The sequence below is a fragment of the Panthera leo genome, chromosome C2 (assembly GCF_018350215.1).
Source record: "Panthera leo isolate Ple1 chromosome C2, P.leo_Ple1_pat1.1, whole genome shotgun sequence".
NCBI lineage: Eukaryota > Metazoa > Chordata > Mammalia > Carnivora > Felidae > Panthera > Panthera leo.
Genome location: NC_056687.1, coordinates 28,269,467 through 28,290,865, shown reverse-complemented (window position 1 = coordinate 28,290,865; position 21,399 = coordinate 28,269,467). Strand labels below are relative to the sequence as shown.

Sequence of the window (21,399 nt, the reverse complement as noted above, 5' to 3'; positions counted from 1 at the left end):
GTATGAGTCAAAGATATCCAGAATCAACTAAGCGTAGAATGTTCCCAAAATTTTATAAGTAGACAGAAGGCATCATCTTAAAATAGAATTATAACCACTAGAGAGAAATAAACAAACAAACAAACAAACACCCTGAAAAGACCTCCCAGTGATTTAAAGAAAGGAAAAAAAAAGCATTATCATTTCCTGTTAGGACATTTCTTTTTCAGCAACTAAATAAAAACATTACCAAATCATTTTATGTAATAAAATTTAACCTTATTTTGACCTTCCTCATAAAGCAAACAAATCTCTCTATCTAATAAGGTTCCATCTGAACTATGTAAGATGATAAGCAATACCTTAATTGCATTCATTTACATGACTTTGAAACTATTCTGGGCTGAAGTCACTGACTGCAAGGTCACAGAATACAAAAAAGTAAAATGTAGGCAATTTACTGAGGAATGATCCACTTAGAGTGGTAGCACCTTCTCCTTCCTCATTAGAAGACAGCAAATGTCTTAATGCAATCAACAGGTGCAGAGGTCTCTGAAACATATCACACATATGCATGCTGATTTTATAACTATTAATATGGATATAACTATGTAACTATATAACTATTAACATAGATATAATATACTAATCATATATATTTGAATAAGTTCATCATATATTATGCCTTGCTTATTAAAATCAATCTGCCGAAAAGAGGTAAAGGACAATTCTATGCCTTAATAGCATTTAAAATCAAAAGATGAAACAGGGCTATTATTTTTCCATTATCTAATAAAATTTCTAACAACTAAAATTCAGGTTACAGAGCTATAACAGTTTTTAGGCCAAGAACTGCAAACATAGGATCTTAAGTATATTAAGAGTTTCTGCTTTCACTTTTTATAACCTAAACGAGCATATGTTCAACTATTTTGCTTAGAGAAGCAGACTTTACATGTCTCAAAGTCAGTAATTAACATTAGTAAAAGGAAGGAAATACAGCAGACAGAAATTGACTACTACAGATTACAAGATACAATGTGTACTCTTTGTAAACCTCAAAATACATCAAAACGCACAAAAACAAGTTAACTCAACAAAATATTTCTGTTTATTTTTATAAAATTCTAACAGACTACGTAATACTGGCGCTTGAATTTACTGGAGAAAAAAGAAAGAAACTAAAATAGGATCCAGGATACTTTAAAATGTTTATAATGAAATGTAGAGCATCAAATATTTGTTTTAGGTTTAACATAACATCACCAGAAGATTCGCTTAAGAAGATCCTGCCCCCCCAAAAAAGAAGTTTCTGTGCATTAGATAAATCTCCCACATTTAATTTACTAATCAACTACTTTTATACTACTCAAGCCAATCTTTCATAATTTAAAAATGACTTAGTGAAAGAGAAGCACTGGTATTCACATTCTCTACCTTCACAGAAGGGCAGCAGTTTTTCATGTAAATCTGTATTAGCCAAAAAGTTTCAACTAATGCTACTCCACCAAGAACACAACGATGAGTACATATATATTGAAGTCCTATATTCCTAAATAAACTCCATTATAACGTCACTTTGTCTTTTTTAAATGAGAAATAAAATATCTCGATTTCCTTCTATAAGTTAAGCCTATTCACTTTGAATAGCTTAGTGGTAAAATAAATGTATATATGCATTTTTAGAAATACCAGTTACTATGATCCACATATTACTTTCAGTGACCATATCTTATTTAGATATTTAAGTTTCCTTTCTATAAGAAGCAATTCAGAGTCTAACATGATACATGTATATATATATAATTTGTATAAACACACAACAGGTAATTCATGGTTCACATCCTTTGACAAGGATAAAAGCATAGGGGGCCAATCAGAATCTTCTAGTATTGTTTCCGTGTTCTTGGTCACCTTTTTACTTAAACTCAAATCTCAGGTTGTCAATAATTTTCTGATAAAGAGGATAACTTTTTGTTATTTCTAAAACACTTCCATCTGTCCACCCAAAAGACTGAATGCCTTACGTGCCTACAGCTCCTTGATTACGATCACAATATCTAAAGTTCTATTTCATCCACATAAATTGAGGATTTTCCTTTCCATGGACATCAGAACATGTTAAAGCCAATCTTTATAGCCACAATCTAGCCTTTGTGTATCTTTAAATGGTCTACAACCTTGAACTGAAAATGAACTACATTAATGGCATCACTCCTACAGCTCTCAAAGAAAGAAAGGAGTCCGAGTCTAGGTTCAGATACACTTCATTTTAACAGCATGCATCAATCTCAGGTGCGCCCAGTAAATCCTAGCCACAAAGCAAGCATGCACACTTATGCCTTTCCATTTTCTCTTTTCTTTCCCCTTTCCTCTTCCCCAGGAGGTTAATGAACAAAATATTACACTTTTTTAAATAGATATAATGATATGGAGATAAACTATCCATCTGTCAGAAACAGAGTTACATAAATAAAGAAACTTAACAATTCTGTATGTAAAATTAAATCCTGGACTGACAGGGTTGTTCAAATAACACTCAGAAAAGAACAACGTGACTCAAACTGTAAGGAACAGGCCAAAAACATTCCATCAAATCAAGTGTATCTAGAATAGGCCATCATCTCTATTGGAAACACTTGCTAAGAATATGTGAATTCACAGTTCCATCTAGGAAATATTTTTTCTTCCTCTCTTACCTGTTCCCCCACCCATCTTGCATTCAACTCCATAAACAGCAGTAATCCCCCATTATAAAACAGTTGACGGTTAAAACAATGAGCCAACGAAGAAAGTACAATATTCTGTAACTGACATTTACTGCATTGGCCTTGGACTTCTAATCTTTACCAGACGGGCACACAAATCAATCCATCAGCTCATAAAGGTGTGCTTTTTTAACCTCTAAAACAGATGGGATTGGCCAGAAGTGTCTGGCATGTCAAACTGCTAATCACTGCTGCCCTTTGCACAAAATAACCCACTTAAGTTGAGGCATGGTTGCACTGTAACCGACATTAGTCTGTGGGAAACCCATTTAACTGTCACACACTCCTGCCACTCCTGCTCTCCCTTAATTAAGCCTAATGCCTTATGCTTTGACCTTTTGTTCTAGCCTATTAACCCTATCTAGTACAAGTTCAATTATGTTAAACTAAAAACTTTGCTGTAAAATATGAAATGCCAAGCTCAAAAAATCATAAGGGACATCCTCTCAGCCCTTAGTTCTATGCACACTGTTACTCAATGCATGCAACAGTAAAACCTCATTTGTGAAGTGATACTGATTCTTACGGAGTTGAAAGGAACCAAATCATCATTCTAGTCCGCCTCCCTTATTTTATAAACTGAGGCCAGAAAACATTAAATGAAGCCCATTTCACAGCTTCAGCTGAGCCACATTGAAACCTATCTAATCTCTACCTCTACTCCTTTATTCTCCATGATATCTCTGATTAATAGTTAAACCACTCAACAGTGTGTTAAGGATACTAATTGTTCACCACAAATTATTATCTTTCACCACCCTCTAGAATGCACCACACAAACTAGACTAAAGCAAAACAAATAGGCATGTGAACAGGCCTCAGAAGTAATTTCCCTACACACACAAAACTTTCTCTCCCCTCGCTAATTCTTTTTAAAAGTAACAACGGTCATCAAGAACTGCTAAATTCTGCCACATTCACATATAAGTATGTGTGAATATGTATTGTATGAATACAGTTTTTTTTCTTTCCTGATGCTTCATTTAAATATTCAACAGAGCAAATGACTTAAGCTACAGAAAGCAATTACAACTCATAATCTATTCCCAGTGGACAAATTCACAGCTGGAGATCTCTAAAAATACCTTTTTTTTTTTTTTTTTTTTTTTTACACCTGTATGTATATAGATTGCTGTTTGCATCTACCAGGATTTCAAAATATAAAAACAAAACAAAAAAAAACTTTTAAATACACTATAAAATAAAAAATAGTCGAAACTAACATGCTGTCATCACAGGAGTATTTTAGTTTCAACATACAGAAATGTGTGTTATTAGTCCTCTTCCATTTTCCTCACACAGCTAGAAAAATTTTTTACTACTTGCACTATAACACATGAAAACAATTTAAAGATCAATAACATATAACAAGCATTGGATTACCATCTGTGAATCTTGTGAGAAAATACAAATTGGTCTCAGATTTTCAAAAGATTAAAAGTCAGATTTTACTTCTATCCTTTTTGTTGTTGACTGTCCCAAGGCCCATTTCACCCATTTTCAGTAATCAATATTGTCATTTTACAGGAAACTGACAAGTTAAGGTAATATGCCACTAATTGGAACATACCATAATTTTTGAAAGAAAGATCATTCAGAGTTGTGCTAAAATGATGAATAAATCCAATGATGGAATTTATTCTATTTTAACAGGTAAGAAAACATGGTACGAGAGTTTAAAACTCAAAGTGAATTTGTTTACCCTATTTCAAAGGAAAGCATGGCTTGGCATTATCAGAACGAGTATCTACAAGGATGTATAAAATGTAAAATGCGTGGCTGGATTAGTGGTCAGAGCTAGAACAAACACTTGTAGCAGACACAAAATAATTACCCACAAAATAATGATTTAGAATCTTATTCACCTTTTTTTTTTTTTTTCACCACAAAGGAAAATGCTGTTATTTTAAATGAAACATCACGCCTTACTTACAAGAGTCAGTTCATGAATATAGAAATTAAGTTTGGGTCTCTGTTGAGGAATCTAACATTGGAAAATTTATACTAATGTACAGAATTCACGCATTCTATAACACATTGACGCTAAGGAACTATGAAAAGCAAAGATGTCCAGTCAATCAGGATAAACAATTTTGAAAGCACAAAGTAGAATGTATCACATAATTAGTCAATGTGCAATTTTTTCTACCCTTTTACTTTGGACAATAGTCCATTGGCCTGCAGATCTTCTTTTGCTATAATTTATAAGCATGTGACATACACACACACACACACACACACACACACACACACACACATATACATGAGAGCCATGAGAGCTGTTTTTTCTGTTTACAAAAGATACCCACTCCCAAGCATGGATGAAGTTTAGTAAAACTTTATCTTCACAAAGCAAGAAACCGGGTTAAAGTCACTTTAAGACCATTTGTGAAATCTCAGTGTTGTAAACATATATCCCAGATAACCTACACATTTTAGCATTTGAAAATTAACTGGTAGTTTAGAGATTTCTGAGCTCCATTTTAAACTGTTTCCTTTCTACCTGAGCATTATTAATCTAGTTGAACAGAATAGTGTTGTGACAGTCAAAAAATTCACTTCCAGAAAAGAGCTATTACTAACTTAAAAAATAATAATAACAAAGGGGGTTCATCTACTATTTAAGTCCTGTAACTTAGTAGGGTTTGAATCATCAGGTCATTCTTGATGGTCTCTAACTCTTAGATTACTGAACACCAAAATTAACTCTAGACATGAGATTTTGAAATGCCTCCGTCTTCCCAACTAGTCAAATCCAATGTGATTAAATGTGCCAAGCTCGGGTCTCTTTACCACTACCATAAGCTAAGTGTCCTTAGCTAAGGAAATGAAGCTAAGAAAACTCTCTATGCAGCTCTATAACAAATTTTTCTTTAAAAAATAATTAAATGTTGCCCCCAAAGACTGTGCTAAATGTGTTTTCTGAGATATTGTAGTTTGTGTAATTTTGAAGAAACCCAGCATTACAAAACAATTCCAAGTGCCAAGTAATTATAATGTCACCAATAGGTGCACTTTTTCCTTCATAGTTAATATGCCTGGAAAGATGATGATAAATTTTAAGGAAGAAATAGTATTCCTTTTAGACGTCCTAATTTAAATAAAGAAAAAAAAATGTAGAACAGCAGCTATTACGAATTAGCTTTGCACAATAATTGGCAACTGTTATATATAAATACATAAAGGCTCTATCCCTGACCCCACAAAGCCAGAGTTTACCAATAATTGGATTGGTACAGTTCAATTCAACAAATGTTTGTAACGGCCCTCTATGTGCCAGGCATCTACAACACCAACAGTACACTGATGAATGAGCTCCTATTCATGGAGCAGACGGTCCACTGAGAAACACAAACATTAAACAAGTGTGGCCATTGCAATCAGGGTACAGAGAACTGTGGGAGACAAACCTGATCTTGTTGGAGGCTTGGGGACTGCAGTGAGCACCTACACTCTCTTGCCCGCTGTCCCATGAGTAAGAATATTTCTTTCCAATTTACTTCGCCAAGGTCAAAATATGGTCTGTGGCCCATATAAGTGGCTCCCATTAGGTTTCTTCTCTCTTGTTCTCATTCTACAGGGCTGGATCTAGAGGCCCTTGGTTCAGGGCACATTCTCACCACTAGCCCACACAGTGCCCTGTCATTATGTTACCTTTTCACAGGAGTATATAGTAATGGGGTCCATAACCTTTGCATTATATTCCCAGTTGAACAGACAGACCCAACTACCTGCACTAGTAATTTTAAAATATCACTCTTCAGTAATAACTAGAGCTGACCTGTGAGTATTCTGATCCCACTAGTTAATGAAAGGTACCTGGCTCTGGTAATCTACAAATAGAAGTTTCCCTACTGATTTTTAAATAGAACTCAAAATGTATATAACATGTAGAAACAAAGCTGCTGCATGAATAAATGCGCACCTGTACTGTAAAACTTGTTTTTAAATTCTCAGCCTAGAAAGTACATTCCAAGTACTAGAATATCAAATGAATCACAAGATTGTTCTGAAGACCATATTTTGGTAGCAGGAGAAGAAAATATGCTCCAAAAACGAGGGGGATGTAGCTGGTCCTTTCTCGCTCCGCTTCTCAAGATTGTCTTTCTGGTCAGTGTGGACTTTACTGCTGGATCCATCACCAAACGTTATTAACGATTTCTTAACATCTGGTACCTAAGCCCTCTTTCTGTGACTGCCTTCACAAAAACTAATAAACTGAAATAAATTAAGGCTTGATTTCTTATCCTGGGTTTACCCAAGTACTGGCTGTATAAATTTTAAAATGTACTTAAATTCTCAGGGGTTCAATTTCCTCCTCTGTAAAATGCAAACAACAAAAGTTTTGGAAATATTATTTCATTTTTTTAAAGTTTTTATTTAAATTCCAGTTAGTGAACAGTATAATAGTTTCAGGTGTACAATATATACAACACCCTCATTTCAGCATTAACAACGACAAAAATGTTGGAAGATAAGCAAGTAATTTACCCCATTGCATCATATGTATACCTTGGCAAAAAAAAAAAAAAAAAAAAAAAAGGAGGATCAAAGGAAAAAGGTGTGTAAGTGCTAAAAGGTAGCATTTAACATTATTTGATTTACAGTTCACACCAACTACTATTCCATGTACTCTCCTATTAAGCAAGATGCCTTTATAACCCAACTTGTTTGAAATGGGGAAGACAAGATACCTGTAGGACAAATATACTTAAACCTGGAGCATCCATAGCTTTTATCACATTCCCCTCCACTCTGAAAAATCTAAGGATTCTATGAAATTACTTCAACTCATGTGAGAGCCAAGCAAAAAAAAAAAGGAAAAGAAAGGGAAGAAGAAAATATGACATTGATTCAGGTCAGTCAAGGATACTAGGATAGTAAGCACAGCGTTTTACTAACAAAATAAACAATGCATTGCTTTGAGTTTTGACTCAATAACACCAAACATCTGGATATTGGGAAAGAACCAGATGGTGAATTAAAAAAAAAAAAAAAATTCTATCTTCAATCCCTAGCCTCATGTAGATTCAGTCTATTTAGTTAAACTTCTTAAAAAGGTACGGATGGGTTAGGGAGAGAATATAAACATGTATCTGAACTCCAGAAAGATTTTTTTTCCCCCCAGATTGTTTACTTACATGGCTTCTCTCTTATTTGGCCAGATACAATATATTCTCTTAATAAAACATTGTAGTAAAACATTCCTTTGCAGCTTTTATACAAACCCTTTTGTTTATCCAACATTCACTTGGCAATTCAAAATCCAAAGCACGCTAGAAAATATTATGTATATGAGCCTATTACTCACCCTTGTGTCTCCACTACAGTTTTAATTTGACTGTATCCTTTAGTGCAGAGGGAACCACTACCACCCAGCTTGATTCTTTTGGGTTCAGAATTCCATAAATTAAAAAAAAATTTTTTTTTTAACGTTATATATTTTTGAGACAGAGAGAGACAGAGCATGAATGGGGGAGGGTCAGAGAGAGGGAGACACAGAATCTGAAACAGGCTCCAGGCTCTGAGCCATCAGCACAGAGCCCGACGCGGGGCTTGAACCCACGGACCGCGAGATCATGACCTGAGCCGAAGTCGGCCGCTTAACCGACTGAGCCACCCAGGCGCCCCAAGAATTCCATAAATTTTAAATGAAGCAACTAAGAAGAGGTGGAGAGGTTTATAACTACATTTCTCATGGCCCCAACAATAACAGAGCACGTCTGATGTGTACTTAAAAATATACTGTATACCAGGGGCACCTGGATGGCTCAGTGGGTTGAGCATCCAACTTCGGCTCAGGTCATGATCTCAGGGTTCGTGGGTTCGAGCCCCGTGTCGGGCTCTGTGCTGACAACTCAGAGCCTGGAGCCTGCTTCAGATTCTGTGACTCCCTGTCTCTCTCTCTGCCCCTCCCCAACTCGTGCTCATGCACGCACGCGCTCTCTCGAAAACAAACATTAAAAAAAATTAAAAAAAAAAATACTGTATACCACAAACCTCCCTAACCCAAAAATCTCTTTGCTGACCATAGTCTACTCCCAGAATGAAGCCAAATACTCATCTATCTCTGTTTCCTCCTGATAAATTCACAAATGCATTATCAATTTCCTCTTTGTAACAAAGAGCCCCGTTTATTAGCATGGTGTAGTCTTTAAAATAAAATTATGGTAGGTGAAGATAGGGCAATGACACAAAATTCATGTCAAGAACCATTACAGTCAAGAATTTTAACTTTTCCACCAGAAAGAGCTATGGGCCTGAATTTGCTGAAAGTGCTCCTTCAAGTAGACAAACAAAATTAGCCTTGGGAGCACCTGGATGAAGACCATGACAAGGTATTTTAATGAATTATATCAAGAAACATGGTTGCTTGCTCTGCCTCAAAGAACACTACAGTAATTGTGTGGAATACCTCACAAGGGTTAGCATCTGAGGAGGGAAAGGAGCTTGCAGAGTTACCCTGGGTGACTACATTTCTCAGGTAAGCCCAGGGAACAGAGGGCATCAGTTCTCTTGGGAATTAACATCAACTGCTACAGAATTACCAGTTGGAAACAGAGTGCCTTCCTTATGAGACTGGTCTTTGGAAAGCCAGGCCCGGCAGACTGGGGGTGCTGCACCGAGTTCTATGGCTATTCTACGCTCTATTTGGGAGCAGGCTTTTAGAACTTTCTAAAAATCAAATAGAGACTGGCTTTCTTTTAAAAAGATGGCATACTCTCATGAAAAAGCAAATTATTACCAATGACATTAGCTGTGTGACCTCAGGCATTTCTCACACTAGGTTTCTTTCTCTGTAAATCGAGAAAATGATACCTATATGTCATATGGAAATTGTAAAGCGGACAGCCAAGTGCCTGGAACAAAGCAGATGTCCCCAAATCCTCTTCCTTTTCCTGCTCTTTCTCTCAATAAAAAAGTAAAAGGCAAAAAAAAAAAAAAAAAAAAAAAAAGTCAGTGGGGCGCCTGGGTGGTTCAGGCGGTTAAGCGTCCAACTTCGGCTCAGGTCATGATCTCGTGGTTCGTGAATTCAAGCCCCGCGTCGGGCTCTGTGCTGACAGCTCGGAACCTGGAAACTGTTTCAGATTCTGTGGTCTCCCTCTCTCTCTGAACCTCCCCCGTTCATGCTGTCTCTCTCTGTCTCAAAAATAAATAAACATTTAAAAAAAAAAGGCAGCTTTTTGGATTTCCAGTTTTTACCCTATCATGTCTACTTTTTTTTTTTTTTTTTTTTTTTTTTAATTTTTTTTTTTTCAACGTTTTTTATTTATTTTTGGGACAGAGAGAGACAGAGCATGAACGGGGGAGGGTCAGAGAGAGAGGGAGACACAGAATCGGAAACAGGCTCCAGGCTCCGAGCCATCAGCCCAGAGCCTGACGCGGGGCTCGAACTCACAGACCGCGAGATCGTGACCTGGCTGAAGTCGGACGCTTAACCGACTGCGCCACCCAGGCGCCCCTCATGTCTACTTTTAAAACCTCAGGCTTGAAATCTTTACTGCTTACTGACAGCACACGTCAATGTATAGAATCAGAATTTCACAATTTAGAAATCAAATCTAACCCCCTTGTTCTAGTCTACAGAGAGATAAAAGGACGTTCCCATTACCTGTATTATACACGGTTTTAGTAGCAGATCCTAAGCTAGAAAATTGGATGTGGAATAACAAAACAAATACTTTTATTTATTTATTTTTTAATGTTTATTTTTGAGAGAGGCAGAGAGTGAACGGCGGAGGGGCAGAGAGGGGGCGGGGGAAGAGGGAGGCACAGAATCCGAAGCAAGTTCCAGGCTCTGAGCTGTCAGCACAGAGCCTGACGTGGGGCTTGAACCCACAAACCATGAGATCATGACCAGAGCCAATGTTGGACACTTAACCCACTGAGCCACCCAGGTGCCCCTAGAACAAAGACTTTTTAAAAATTTGTGTTTTAAAAATCAAAGTTGAGTTTACATGACCCATTGTGCAAATATTCCCTTTATAGGAAAACAAACAAACAAACAAAACAAAACCCTGCAACTATGATTAATTCATTTTGAGGATGTTTTTTACTTATGTCCTATTTGAGTGTTTCTTATTCTAGCCTATTTGAAAGGTGGGGTCAATTCCTATTCTAGAGTTTTTCTTGGGATTCTCCACTTTCTTCTATCCCCCTTCCTTCCCTTAATTTGTTTCTTTTCCAGTGTATACATCTACCACTCTGTTGTAGATTACTCTAAATTCATAAATGCAAGAATCAAAAAAGATAATCTAAAAAAGTACGCATTTCAAAAACCAGCTACAATCCCTTAAACATTTCCTATCTCTCGAATCCTGGAGAGATCCCTCAAGGGAGAAGACTCTTTTTTTTCTATTTTGAACTTCTAATTCTCAAATTTTGATTATGTTCTGTCACATGTCGGTTCTCTTATCTACACTGTTATTAAATCAACACAACAATTATACTATTCTCATTTTAAGACTGCATATAAACATAATTTCCTAACTACTGCAATGCTGAATTATCATCACTTTTTAATGCATTAATGTATTTTTTAATGCAGTCACATGTTATATACAGTATAGACAAACTCAACAAGTCAAAGCACACAACTACAAGAAGAAGCTTGCTTAGCAACTATGTGACTTGAGCTTTTCTCTCATCTACCTAAAGCTAATTGCCTGACTTCTACCCAGTATCCATCCTTACATAGCTGGTGAGGAAGGTAAAAGCAAAATAAAGCACCCCAATTAACAGAAGCTCCTAACTCCTTAATTCCTGATTTGTTCTCAATTCATTAGCAGATTACAGATTTAAAAATAAGGAGTAGCCCTATCATTTAACACGTGACTGAAAAAGGACTTTCTTAATTAGAAGTCCAAGGATAAGAGACTTCATTCCACCAAAGCTCTGAATAAACACCAACATCAGGTCAATCAGAGTTGTCCTGGTCCTCGTGGTATCTTAAGCTGATGACTCAAGTTCCCAGCAAGCTTCTAGTTTAATATTTCTTGAAACACCAGGCTTAGTCACAGAGTGACCTGGAATTTAAGGCAAATAAGGGTCTCTTTCTTCATCCTTAAAGATATTTTTGCTAAATGACACAAAGTTAAAGAGGCAAGATGGGTTTTAATTTAGAGCTTTTATTCCCTGAAGTATACCAAGTCAAAAAAATTTCCTGGGAAGAGTGAAGCATGCTAGCTTTGAATTTCAAACACAACTATTAACCCTGTCAGAGAAGCAATTCTATTTCCAAATTTCTTAACAAAATGATTTTTCCCCTCACGCTATTTATTGGAAGAGGGAGGGAGGGAAGAAGGAAGACAGGATAGATGAAGGAAGAAAGGTGGGGAGGAAGGATGGATGGATGATGGACGGACAGACCAATGGATGTCACAAGCATCCTCCTAGCCAAAGTTTGAACACATTCTGGAGTTATTCTTGAATTTTTTTCGGTTAAAAAACAAATCAGATGAATTATCCAAATCAGGTAATTATCCATAACATTATCTTCAAAAACAATCTATCCTAAAATCTGGTATAGACATTCAAAAGTATCTTAATACTAAGTAAATGCAGTGAAGTCCCTTTTTTCATAGCTACATTTTTGAATTGCCAGTCTCCTAATAAATTCTTTAAATCTGCTTCTCATCATATTACCCCTACAGTTCTAGGCCAAATGTTATCCCTAGCATGGTTTAAGGTATTAACTTTAACAAAATCCTAATACAGTGGTAAAATGTATCATATTTCCCCTCTTTCCTGTTCTTCTCAATGTTTTATGAACTTAAATAAGATTACTTTGTTTCAGGTGTATGGATACTCTAAGACACCACAAGTTTTGTAATGCTTTATTTGTAATATTTGCAAGAGGTGCAGGAATCCATTTGGATTTCAAGGTTCATAATGCAGAGTATGTACTATCACAGTGACAACAATTAGTATAACATCCTATTATCTCAATAGCTGTATTTTTAATGAAAAATTAAAACTACCCTTCATACCTGTAGTAAAGGAAAAGGAAAAGTCTGTTCTAAATGACCTCTAATTTTTAGAATCCTAAATATTCAATATCTATCAAATTGAACATTAAATTTCAAGGAACAACAACAACGACAACAACAACAACGAAACAGATGGACATTTAGAGCATAGTTTGTGAAGAAACCCTACTAAGACTTCAGAGAACTCTAAGTCCCAATTTCCCCCTAATCCTAAAGGTGCTTAAAGGAAATATTCTTTCTGTAGTTATCCGCTTCAAGTTATCTTTATCAGAAATCCTAGGAAAGAATTCTCTAGTTCACCACCCAAACCTCAGTACTGTTTCCTGTGTTCAGTAAGACGCTTGGGAAACACAAGATCTTAAAAGAACAAAGAAAAGTGATCTAATATGAATTCATTTTCTTCCAAACAAACTATAACTCCCGGTTCTACTCTGGTACCCAGTTTTGATCTTCCACCTTAAATATATATTTAAGAGACATTCAACAGCAAAGTATACAGAGGCACAAATGTGGAATTTGTCATTTTTCCCTCTCCAAACAACCACTATTTATATAATATTGCAGCCCTCATAAAAGGGAATCCATTACCATCAGCAATTCATGTCCCTGCTTCAGCATCAGATGCAAACAGGATACGGAAACAAGATCTCTCTCCTCCATTTACTTTTTGTTCATTCCAGCCTCCGGACATAATCCTCAGTTCCATTCCAATGGCCTGCTTCATCATCTGACACTCCTGATTTTTACCTTCTCAAGTCTTAGTGACCATCCTGGTGTTATATTTCTGTGATTGTTGTGGTATCTAAATACTACAGAATGAGTCTGTTCATCCCCTTGCCCCCGGAGAGCAACTTAAGGAAATGCATCTTGAACAATTCAATTCCCAGATTCAAACTTACTATCCTGAAGCCCCTCCCCCTGCCATATTCTGCTGAGAATGTTTGACTTTTCAATGGTAGTCAATAATTGCTTTTCATAAAAATATTTCCTCCATTGGAAGACATGTGCACAAGGAGCTTTGTTAACGTACCAAATGCTTCTTTCCCCAGTCTTCATCCACATTAACAGTAAATCAGTATTAAAACAAAACAAAATGCACACTGATCGTGTATTAGCCACGTGAAGGGGCATATGGAAAAAGCTCAAGAGTAAAGAACCTTTACCCCACCAGGGCCAAGACAGGAAGCTACAAAGGAAGGCAATTTTCATGAAAGAACGCATCCAAAAATGTAGAAGCTATTTATTTTAGAAAAGGGGATGAGAGGAGACAGCAATACAGAGAGAGGTGTACCACTGACAGATAAACTAGAATTCTTCTTCTCTATTAACCTACGCTTTAAAAACTAACTGCATCAGGCAATCTAAAGTTTGAAAAACAAAACTGTACCCATCACAATTTAAACTCAACAATTCTTTCTAGGTGAAAATTAGACATTTTGAACTTATTTCTGGCAGAATTATCTTTCAACCTGATACACAAAACTCTTACCGCTTTTCCAAAACAACACTTAAAATACGAGCTTTTAAGTTTCCTACAATCTTCAAGTTTTAAAATTAAAAACCTAATCCCTTTAACATCATGTATGATATCCTAAGCCACTTTGATTTAAAATTACCTTCTATATCACTGTCTTCCAGTATTGGTTTGCAAAGAAATCTGTACAATTAATAATAACCTTCTTCTCTCTCATCTTTCTAGAGAGCCAAGAATGACATATCTTCTTATCTTCTTACTTGTTCCATTAGACTGACATATTTTGCCTCATCTGTCACCTTCCATAAAACTCTGCTTTCAGATATGAGTTAATTCATTTTTAGTTGTCCTCAATGTTCTAAAATAGTGATGTTTGACAGAATTAATACAGTGCTCTAGTTCTCTCTGTTCAACCGGTACTTAATTAAAGATCTTGGAGGCCATCTTTCTCTCAGGTTGTACCATTTAAAGAAGGAACGTTACTTCCTCCAGACAATGTGATAAGCCACATGGCACTCAAGCTGCCATCCCCAGGTCTCCCATTTAACGGATTACTTTACTATGTAGAAACTACCAGCAAGACAGATCACCACTCTATTTCACATTGATTTACTTTGCACCTCTCGGAACCCTAAGTCTACTACAGCCTATGTTCTCTCTTACTTTTTGAATTTCCAGAATTTCTGGAGTTGTGACACTCCCTTATACTTTTATCATTGCTTTTGTTTGATGTGGGACCTCAAAAAGTCCTAATGGCATTTCATCTGTAAGATTTCTTGAATCTCTGGTAACAATGAAGACAGCCTTTAAGCAATCACAGAGCTACCTTGGAGCGCAAACTGAAAATTCCCAGTTTTAAATTCTTTTGAATCAGTATCTTTTGGAGAACAGCCACTCAACTTGATATGTCATAATTTTCAATGCTAAAGGTAGCATGGATCATTGAAATTGGCACTTGCTATTTATTACACAAATAATTATTCTCTTGGATGGCCTTTTGAAAGCTAGTGCTTCTTAATCATTTTTTGGCTATACTGGAACCACAAGAGACGTGTCAATTTAAGCAAACTTCAGGAGCAATAAACTAACAAACAGACTCTAGGTGGTGGTATAGGTTATTTTTTATCATGATGTTTTGCTCTTAAAACTGCAAGAGTCAGAAGAGCCCTTAGCCTCTTAGCCTCTTTTACAGACACTTCTTTGTTGCAAACTTACAGTATTTGGGGATGTTTAAATTAGTAAAACCCAAGTTCTACAGAGTTTTGGAGATAAATGCAGAAAGTAGTTCTAAGTCAAGTCTTCCCACAGGCATTAAACCTGGTTTTCAACTGCTTCAAAAGCACTGTAGAGACCTCACTGGAGTAAAACTAACAATAAGCAGTCCTCTTTTTTTTTTTGTTTCCAAAATATACATTTAACTCACCCTCTTAGGGTACCTGCAGGCGTAAGTGTGGAAAGAGGTGTTTCCCCACCAGAGTGAGTGAAACAGACTAGACTGACAATCCCCCAGCCTGCATAGTAGCTGTTCCCAGGGACTGATTCTTCTTTGTCTCTAGGAACTAACTCCAGACAGGGAAAAGTTGTTACTGGTTAGGAAGGCACTACTCTGAACCAACCAAACCCAATCGACACTACCACCAAAGCACTGGGCAAAACCCAAGCAACTTATTTCTAAGTTGAAAAACATTTCAACATACTCCAGGCAGCAACCCACACTCAAGTGCCAGGCAGTTGAAGCACTATTTGTTTTAAAAGTCCACTTATTTCAGTGTCTCTTCAACAAAGGTGACAAAGTGGTGGTTAAACATCCGGAAGATGCACCCGCTTGCTAAACATATGATCCACTAATAAGCAGGTTCAAGGCAATTCATAACTTTAAAGAATGAATTACCAAAGCCCTCTGCTCCACCAATGCCCCCCCCCCCCCACCAAAACGTAAAGGGTATTCATGTATATTACACGACAACCATATTTACTTTGGACACCTATAGACAGACTTTCTTCCTCTAAAGACAGTTTTTCACCCCCGCACCATCTCACAATTTAATCATTTACTTTACCGGAGACAAACTCCAACTTAGTTCCACCGTCTGAGCTAAAAGTCTTTGTAGCTAGAAACGTCTTAATTTTTTTCCAAAATAAAATGCCCTATTTAAAAAAAAAAAATATTTAACGCAAAAGCGCTTATCATTCTGTTTTTCTTCCACTATCTTCAGAAACCAATTAAATCACTAACGAGATAGAAGGTAGAACCGCCTGTAATGCTTCAGAGATCAACATGTGTTACAGACTCCCAGCTTGTTCGCCTCTGAGACACACAGTTGATTCCTTTGTTCCTTCACACTGAACACCAACTCTTGGTTAAAATTTGGAAACTACTTTGGAAAGGATGGGAGGGATCGTAGAATATTTCCAGGGAAACCGTTCATAAAACAACAAGATTCACTAGTAGTAAGGAGGACACTGCTTGCTGCACAAGAGGAAAGAAAGGCAGCCTCCCAGGACCTCCACTGGGCTCACCCCAAATGTGAGCCCGGTTTCTGGCTCATCAGGGGGTCAAGTGATGGTTGAGGCCTCGGGTGCAAAGAGCCTCGCTCTCGGGAGGGGGAAGGACAAGAACCGGCCGGCCAGGCCTGGGGGTCTGGTGGGGGCCGGGAGAGCTGTCCTTTTTTCCTGCTCGCTTGTCCAGACCCTGAATCCCGCGAGCCCTGAGCAGGGAGGCACCGGGCGAGAGACGGGTAGCAGCACCCGGCGCCGCCCAGGTCGCCCCGGGCAGCAGGACCGAGGGCTGCGCGGCGAGAAGCGCCCGGGACTCCGGGCCGAGGGGGCAGTGGAGCGGGGCACGACCCGGGCCCGGCCACCCGTGCCGGGCGCACCTCGGGGAGCACACGGAGGCCGCCCCTCGGCCCAGGACAGCCACAGAGCGGCCGGTGAGCCCGGGGCCAACTCCACAACTTGCCGGCCCAGCTGCCTCTCCCCCCGCCCTCCCCCCCCCGAGTTCCCGGGAAGATTCGGACCCGGCAGGAGAGGCGGAATATCCCCGGAAACGATTCCTCCCCGAGGCTGAGCCCACCCCGCCGTCCGCGTCCGCTCCCGCCGCAGGCAGCGCGGTCCCCGGCGCCCCGACGCCCCCGCGGCCCTGCCAGCCGCCGCCGCCGCCGCCGCCGCCGCGGGGCCGCGCTCCCGGGCCGTTTCCGGCGGCGCCGGCGGCCGCTCCTGCAGCCCCCGGCCGCGGCCGCCACTCACCCGAGGCCGCCGCGGCTCCGCGCCTCGGGCTCCGTCAGGCGCACTCCACGAAGGCGCCCCGCCGCCCCGTGCTCCCTCGGCGCCCCGGCGAGCTCTTCCCTCCGGTCAGCAGCGCTGCCAAGCGCAGTGGCAGCCGCGGGGCCACCGGCGGGCGTGCGCGGGCGGGCGGGAGGGCTTGGGGCCGGCGCGTCCCTCCGCCTCGGCCGCCTCCTCCACCTCCTCCGCCTCCGCCTCCTCCTCCGCCGCCGCCGCCGCCGCCTCCCGAGTTCGGGGCTCTGCTGCAATGTCTGCGAGGCTGACTTTGAGCGCCTCGCTCGCCGCCCGCCCGCCCGCAGCCGCGCTCCTCCCTCCGCCGCCGAGTCCGCCGCGGCCCAGTCCCTCCCCTCGCCGCTCCACGCCATTCAGCTCTTCAGCCAAGTTTCTTAACCCTTTTTTCCCCCTCCCTCCCATTGTCACCGGGGCAGGAGGAACCGCTCGGGTCCCGGCAGCTCGCGGGAACTGAGGAGCACCCCCCCCCGCACCCCCGGTTTGCTGTTTTCCTCCTTGCCCGCCCTCTGGATGGCCCGGCGGGGGCTGCAGGGCCCAAAGGCGGCGGGAGGACTGCGTCGGCCGGGAGAGGTGGGTGCTCCACGCGCCCGAGCCGACCCCTTCCCCCCCACGCTCGGCTCCCGGCTCTGTCCAGCCGCCCCCGACCGCCCAAGGCGACTGGACAGCTCCTCCCGGGCCCCCCGGGGGCTTGTTCTCGTTAACGCCTGCCTTGGGCTCGCGTCTGGGACACAGCCTGAGGGCCGGGACGCCCAGGTCCCGCCGGGGTGCTGGCGCCCCCCCTCCCATTTCACCCCACGACACGCGTTCCCTCGGCTCCTTCTCACGCACCCCACCCCCAGCTTCCACCACCTTGTAATCTGTGTGTCCTGCTTTAATCTTGGCGGGGGAAGGGGGGCACGGGCACTAACTCCAGGTCACTTTAAAGACCCCACGCCTTAGCACGTAGTAGGCACCCAGGAATCAATGTGGAGTGACTCAGAGAGGAAGACTGGGAAGGAGACCTGAGGAGTGCCCCGTCCAGCTCCTTGGACGGACGTAGGACCCAGGAGCAGGGTTTATCTTCAACTGCTTTGTCACTGCGAAGTCTCCGGCAGGAGTCGGTCAGCGAATCTACATCATCCCGGGGAAGAATTTGACCCTACCAGACGAGGCAGAAAGAACAGGACTGCCACTTCTTCGGCAGCTCTGCTCGGTTCAGTCTCGGAATAAGAAATAACAATTACATCACGAGGCCGGGGCGGCAGCGCTGTGGAGCCTCTCGGTTTCCTGCAGCTTAATCTCGCTGAACCCGCCTCTGAACTGGGGGGGGGGGGGGGGGGGGAGGCACATATGGATTGGTGGCGAGAGAAAGTAGAGAGAGGAGAGAGTCCCACAAAACCATAAGCCCCCCTCCTTCTCCTTGCATTTGCTGTTTTAAAATCTTATCCTCAACGCTCCCCCAGACATCTAACTAGAACTATTAACACCCCTTCAACACCTCCCCAGATGTCAGGTTTCTTTTTGACTCTAGCATCTAGCGTTTAGTAACTCGCCATGAAAAAAAGTACCGGGGGAAATGAGTGCCGTTGCTGAAATTGTCTTTTGCCTGATACAAAAACGCTGAAGTACAGCTTAGCCTCACCCTTAACTCGGAAATGGCATGCCTGTGTTAAAACACTTAATACACAAAACAAATGAGAGGATGAGGCACTCCATTCCTATGTATAGGTTTTCAAATCCTTAAGAATTCGATAACATTGGAAAATAGAGTTGCCAGCGCACTTAAGAAAACCACTATCCTAGTCATGAAACAGTAGTCTATGCCTGTTATGTAATGGCTGTATTGTGCATTTAAAATGTCTTTTAACCTTCAAAAATATGAATGAGTGTTCTGTAACACTTCCAATTCTTAAAAGTGAAAGCAATGCTTAATAAATGCACCACCTAGCACAGTACTGGGCACATGGTAGGATCATTTGGCTTAATGGTGATGGTGCATTTTAGAACAATTATTTTACATCACCCTAGTGATTCAACTGTGTAATCTGTTGCCATCTAACACAGTTTAAACTTCATATGGTAGCTTCTTATGTGCATATACAACAGTTTGAAATTTGCTCAAGGCCACTGTGTAAAGTCAGCTATTTTACAGTACATCATTTATCCAGTCGGTGCAAGTGAACTGTTCTAATTAAGTGATGATCATCAGAATTGGAATCTGGCCCTTTAAGGAGTCAAACTTAAAAAACAAACAAAAAACTGTTAAGTGATATACACAGATTTTCTAAAATGGGTTATATATATATATATTTTTTTTCTTGAGCAATATATTGGACTTTCTTTGGCTTTTTTCTTGGAAATTCAGGGTTAATTTTATTAAAAGTGTTTATTGCAGTAAGTTGTAGTGGATTCAACAAAAACATCCTATATCAGGCTTCTTCCTAGTTGTTAAGAGATGCTCCCAGCAGGTATATAAACTATCAATAGCTGCACTGAAGGACTCTATGACTTAGTGATTATCTCTGCTCTTTGTAGTTTCTCTCGTCCCCTTCACTAACTGACAATCTGTTGTCCTTTTTCTCTGTTGCCACAGCATGCTGCCTCCAATATTTTCCTCCTCTTCTCATTGGCAGTGTCTGGTCTAGTGCAGACTGGGAATCTAGATAGCCTCACTTGTCACAATTCAGTAAAGTAAAACTAAGTAGGTCCTAGGTAAGACTGATGTGCTCACCAAGGAGTAAGACACATGAACCTTAATGCATAGACTTAGGGACAGTTATTCAAACTACTCAAATGTTGCTTTGAAAAGTATTCTTTTGGGGTGCCTGGGTGGCTCAGTCGGTTGAGCGTCCGACTTCGGCTCGGGTCATGATCTCACAGCTCGTGAGTTCGAGCCCCACATCAGGCTCTGTGCTGACAGCTCGGAGCCTGGAGCCTGCTTCGGATTCTGTGTCTCCCTCTCTCTCTGCCCCTAACCCACTCACATTCTGTCTCTGTCTCTCTCAAAAATAAATAAACATGTAAAAAAATTAAAAAAAAAAAAGTATTCTTTTTTGTACCTTAACTGGGTTTTGGATCACTGAGGTTCATAGAGAAACGGCCTTCTAATAAGTGAGGTTACACAGTTAACCCAACAAGCAGAGTATTGGTACTGCCCTCCAACGCTAGCGTTAAAAAGTCCAGCGCCATGTTAGATGACTTAACAAAGCTGCCCACCTCCTATTAATCTATCTCTTCAACCCCACAGAAATCCAATAGTGAGATCCTGAACTCTTTTTGATAGTGCATCATTAAAAGTAAATTGGCCACCTTTTGTGGAATTCATTTTTACTTATCGTGCTAATTGTGGTGGGGCTCTTTTGTTGTTCTTTGTTTTTAAAAAATCAATACCTAAATTTCCTGTCTAAGACAGTCATTGCAGGGATATTGGGCATATATGTAATGTAAGAATGCCTATTCAGTAATTTGTATTTTGAAGACAACTCTCATTTTAACCACTTGTGATCTGAAAAAGATGCCCTTCAGTTTATATACTTAAACACAAAAGTATTTTTATAAACCCATGGTTCCTGTGGCATCAGAATGTTCAGAATCTATATGATTATCTATCACAAAGAAGTAGCCTGGGAAAGGTATGTTTATGTTGTGCTCCCTGAGTCTCTTGCCGGGTCCAGCCTCAGCAACTCCAGGGGTTCCCGAAGGATGAACGGCGTCGGCGAAAATAACAAATGGACTCAGACAACAGCAGTATGTTAGACTGGCCGCTTTATTGTGGCAAGCGTGGCATTATATTTGTTAGCAAATTCCTTATAGCGTGCGTCATCTATGTTTTCTGGCATTACCTAATTCTAAAAATGTTCCTTTGTGTAATCACCCATTAAGAAACAACATAGTTATTTTCTTGTAACGTTCCCTC

General features: G+C 40.3%; 1 protein-coding gene across 3 annotated transcripts in view; it reads right to left on the bottom strand.

Moving 5' to 3' along the window:
- NRIP1 (nuclear receptor interacting protein 1) overlaps positions 1-17,616 on the bottom strand; it is a 98,486-nt gene extending 80,870 nt beyond the window's left edge. For all 3 annotated transcript variants that reach the window (XM_042954997.1, XM_042954998.1, XM_042954999.1), the window contains exon 1: positions 17,457-17,616. The gene's annotated coding sequence lies outside the window, so the exon portion shown is untranslated. The remainder of the gene's footprint in view (positions 1-17,456) is intronic.
- Between the last annotated feature and the right edge of the window lie 3,783 nt (positions 17,617-21,399).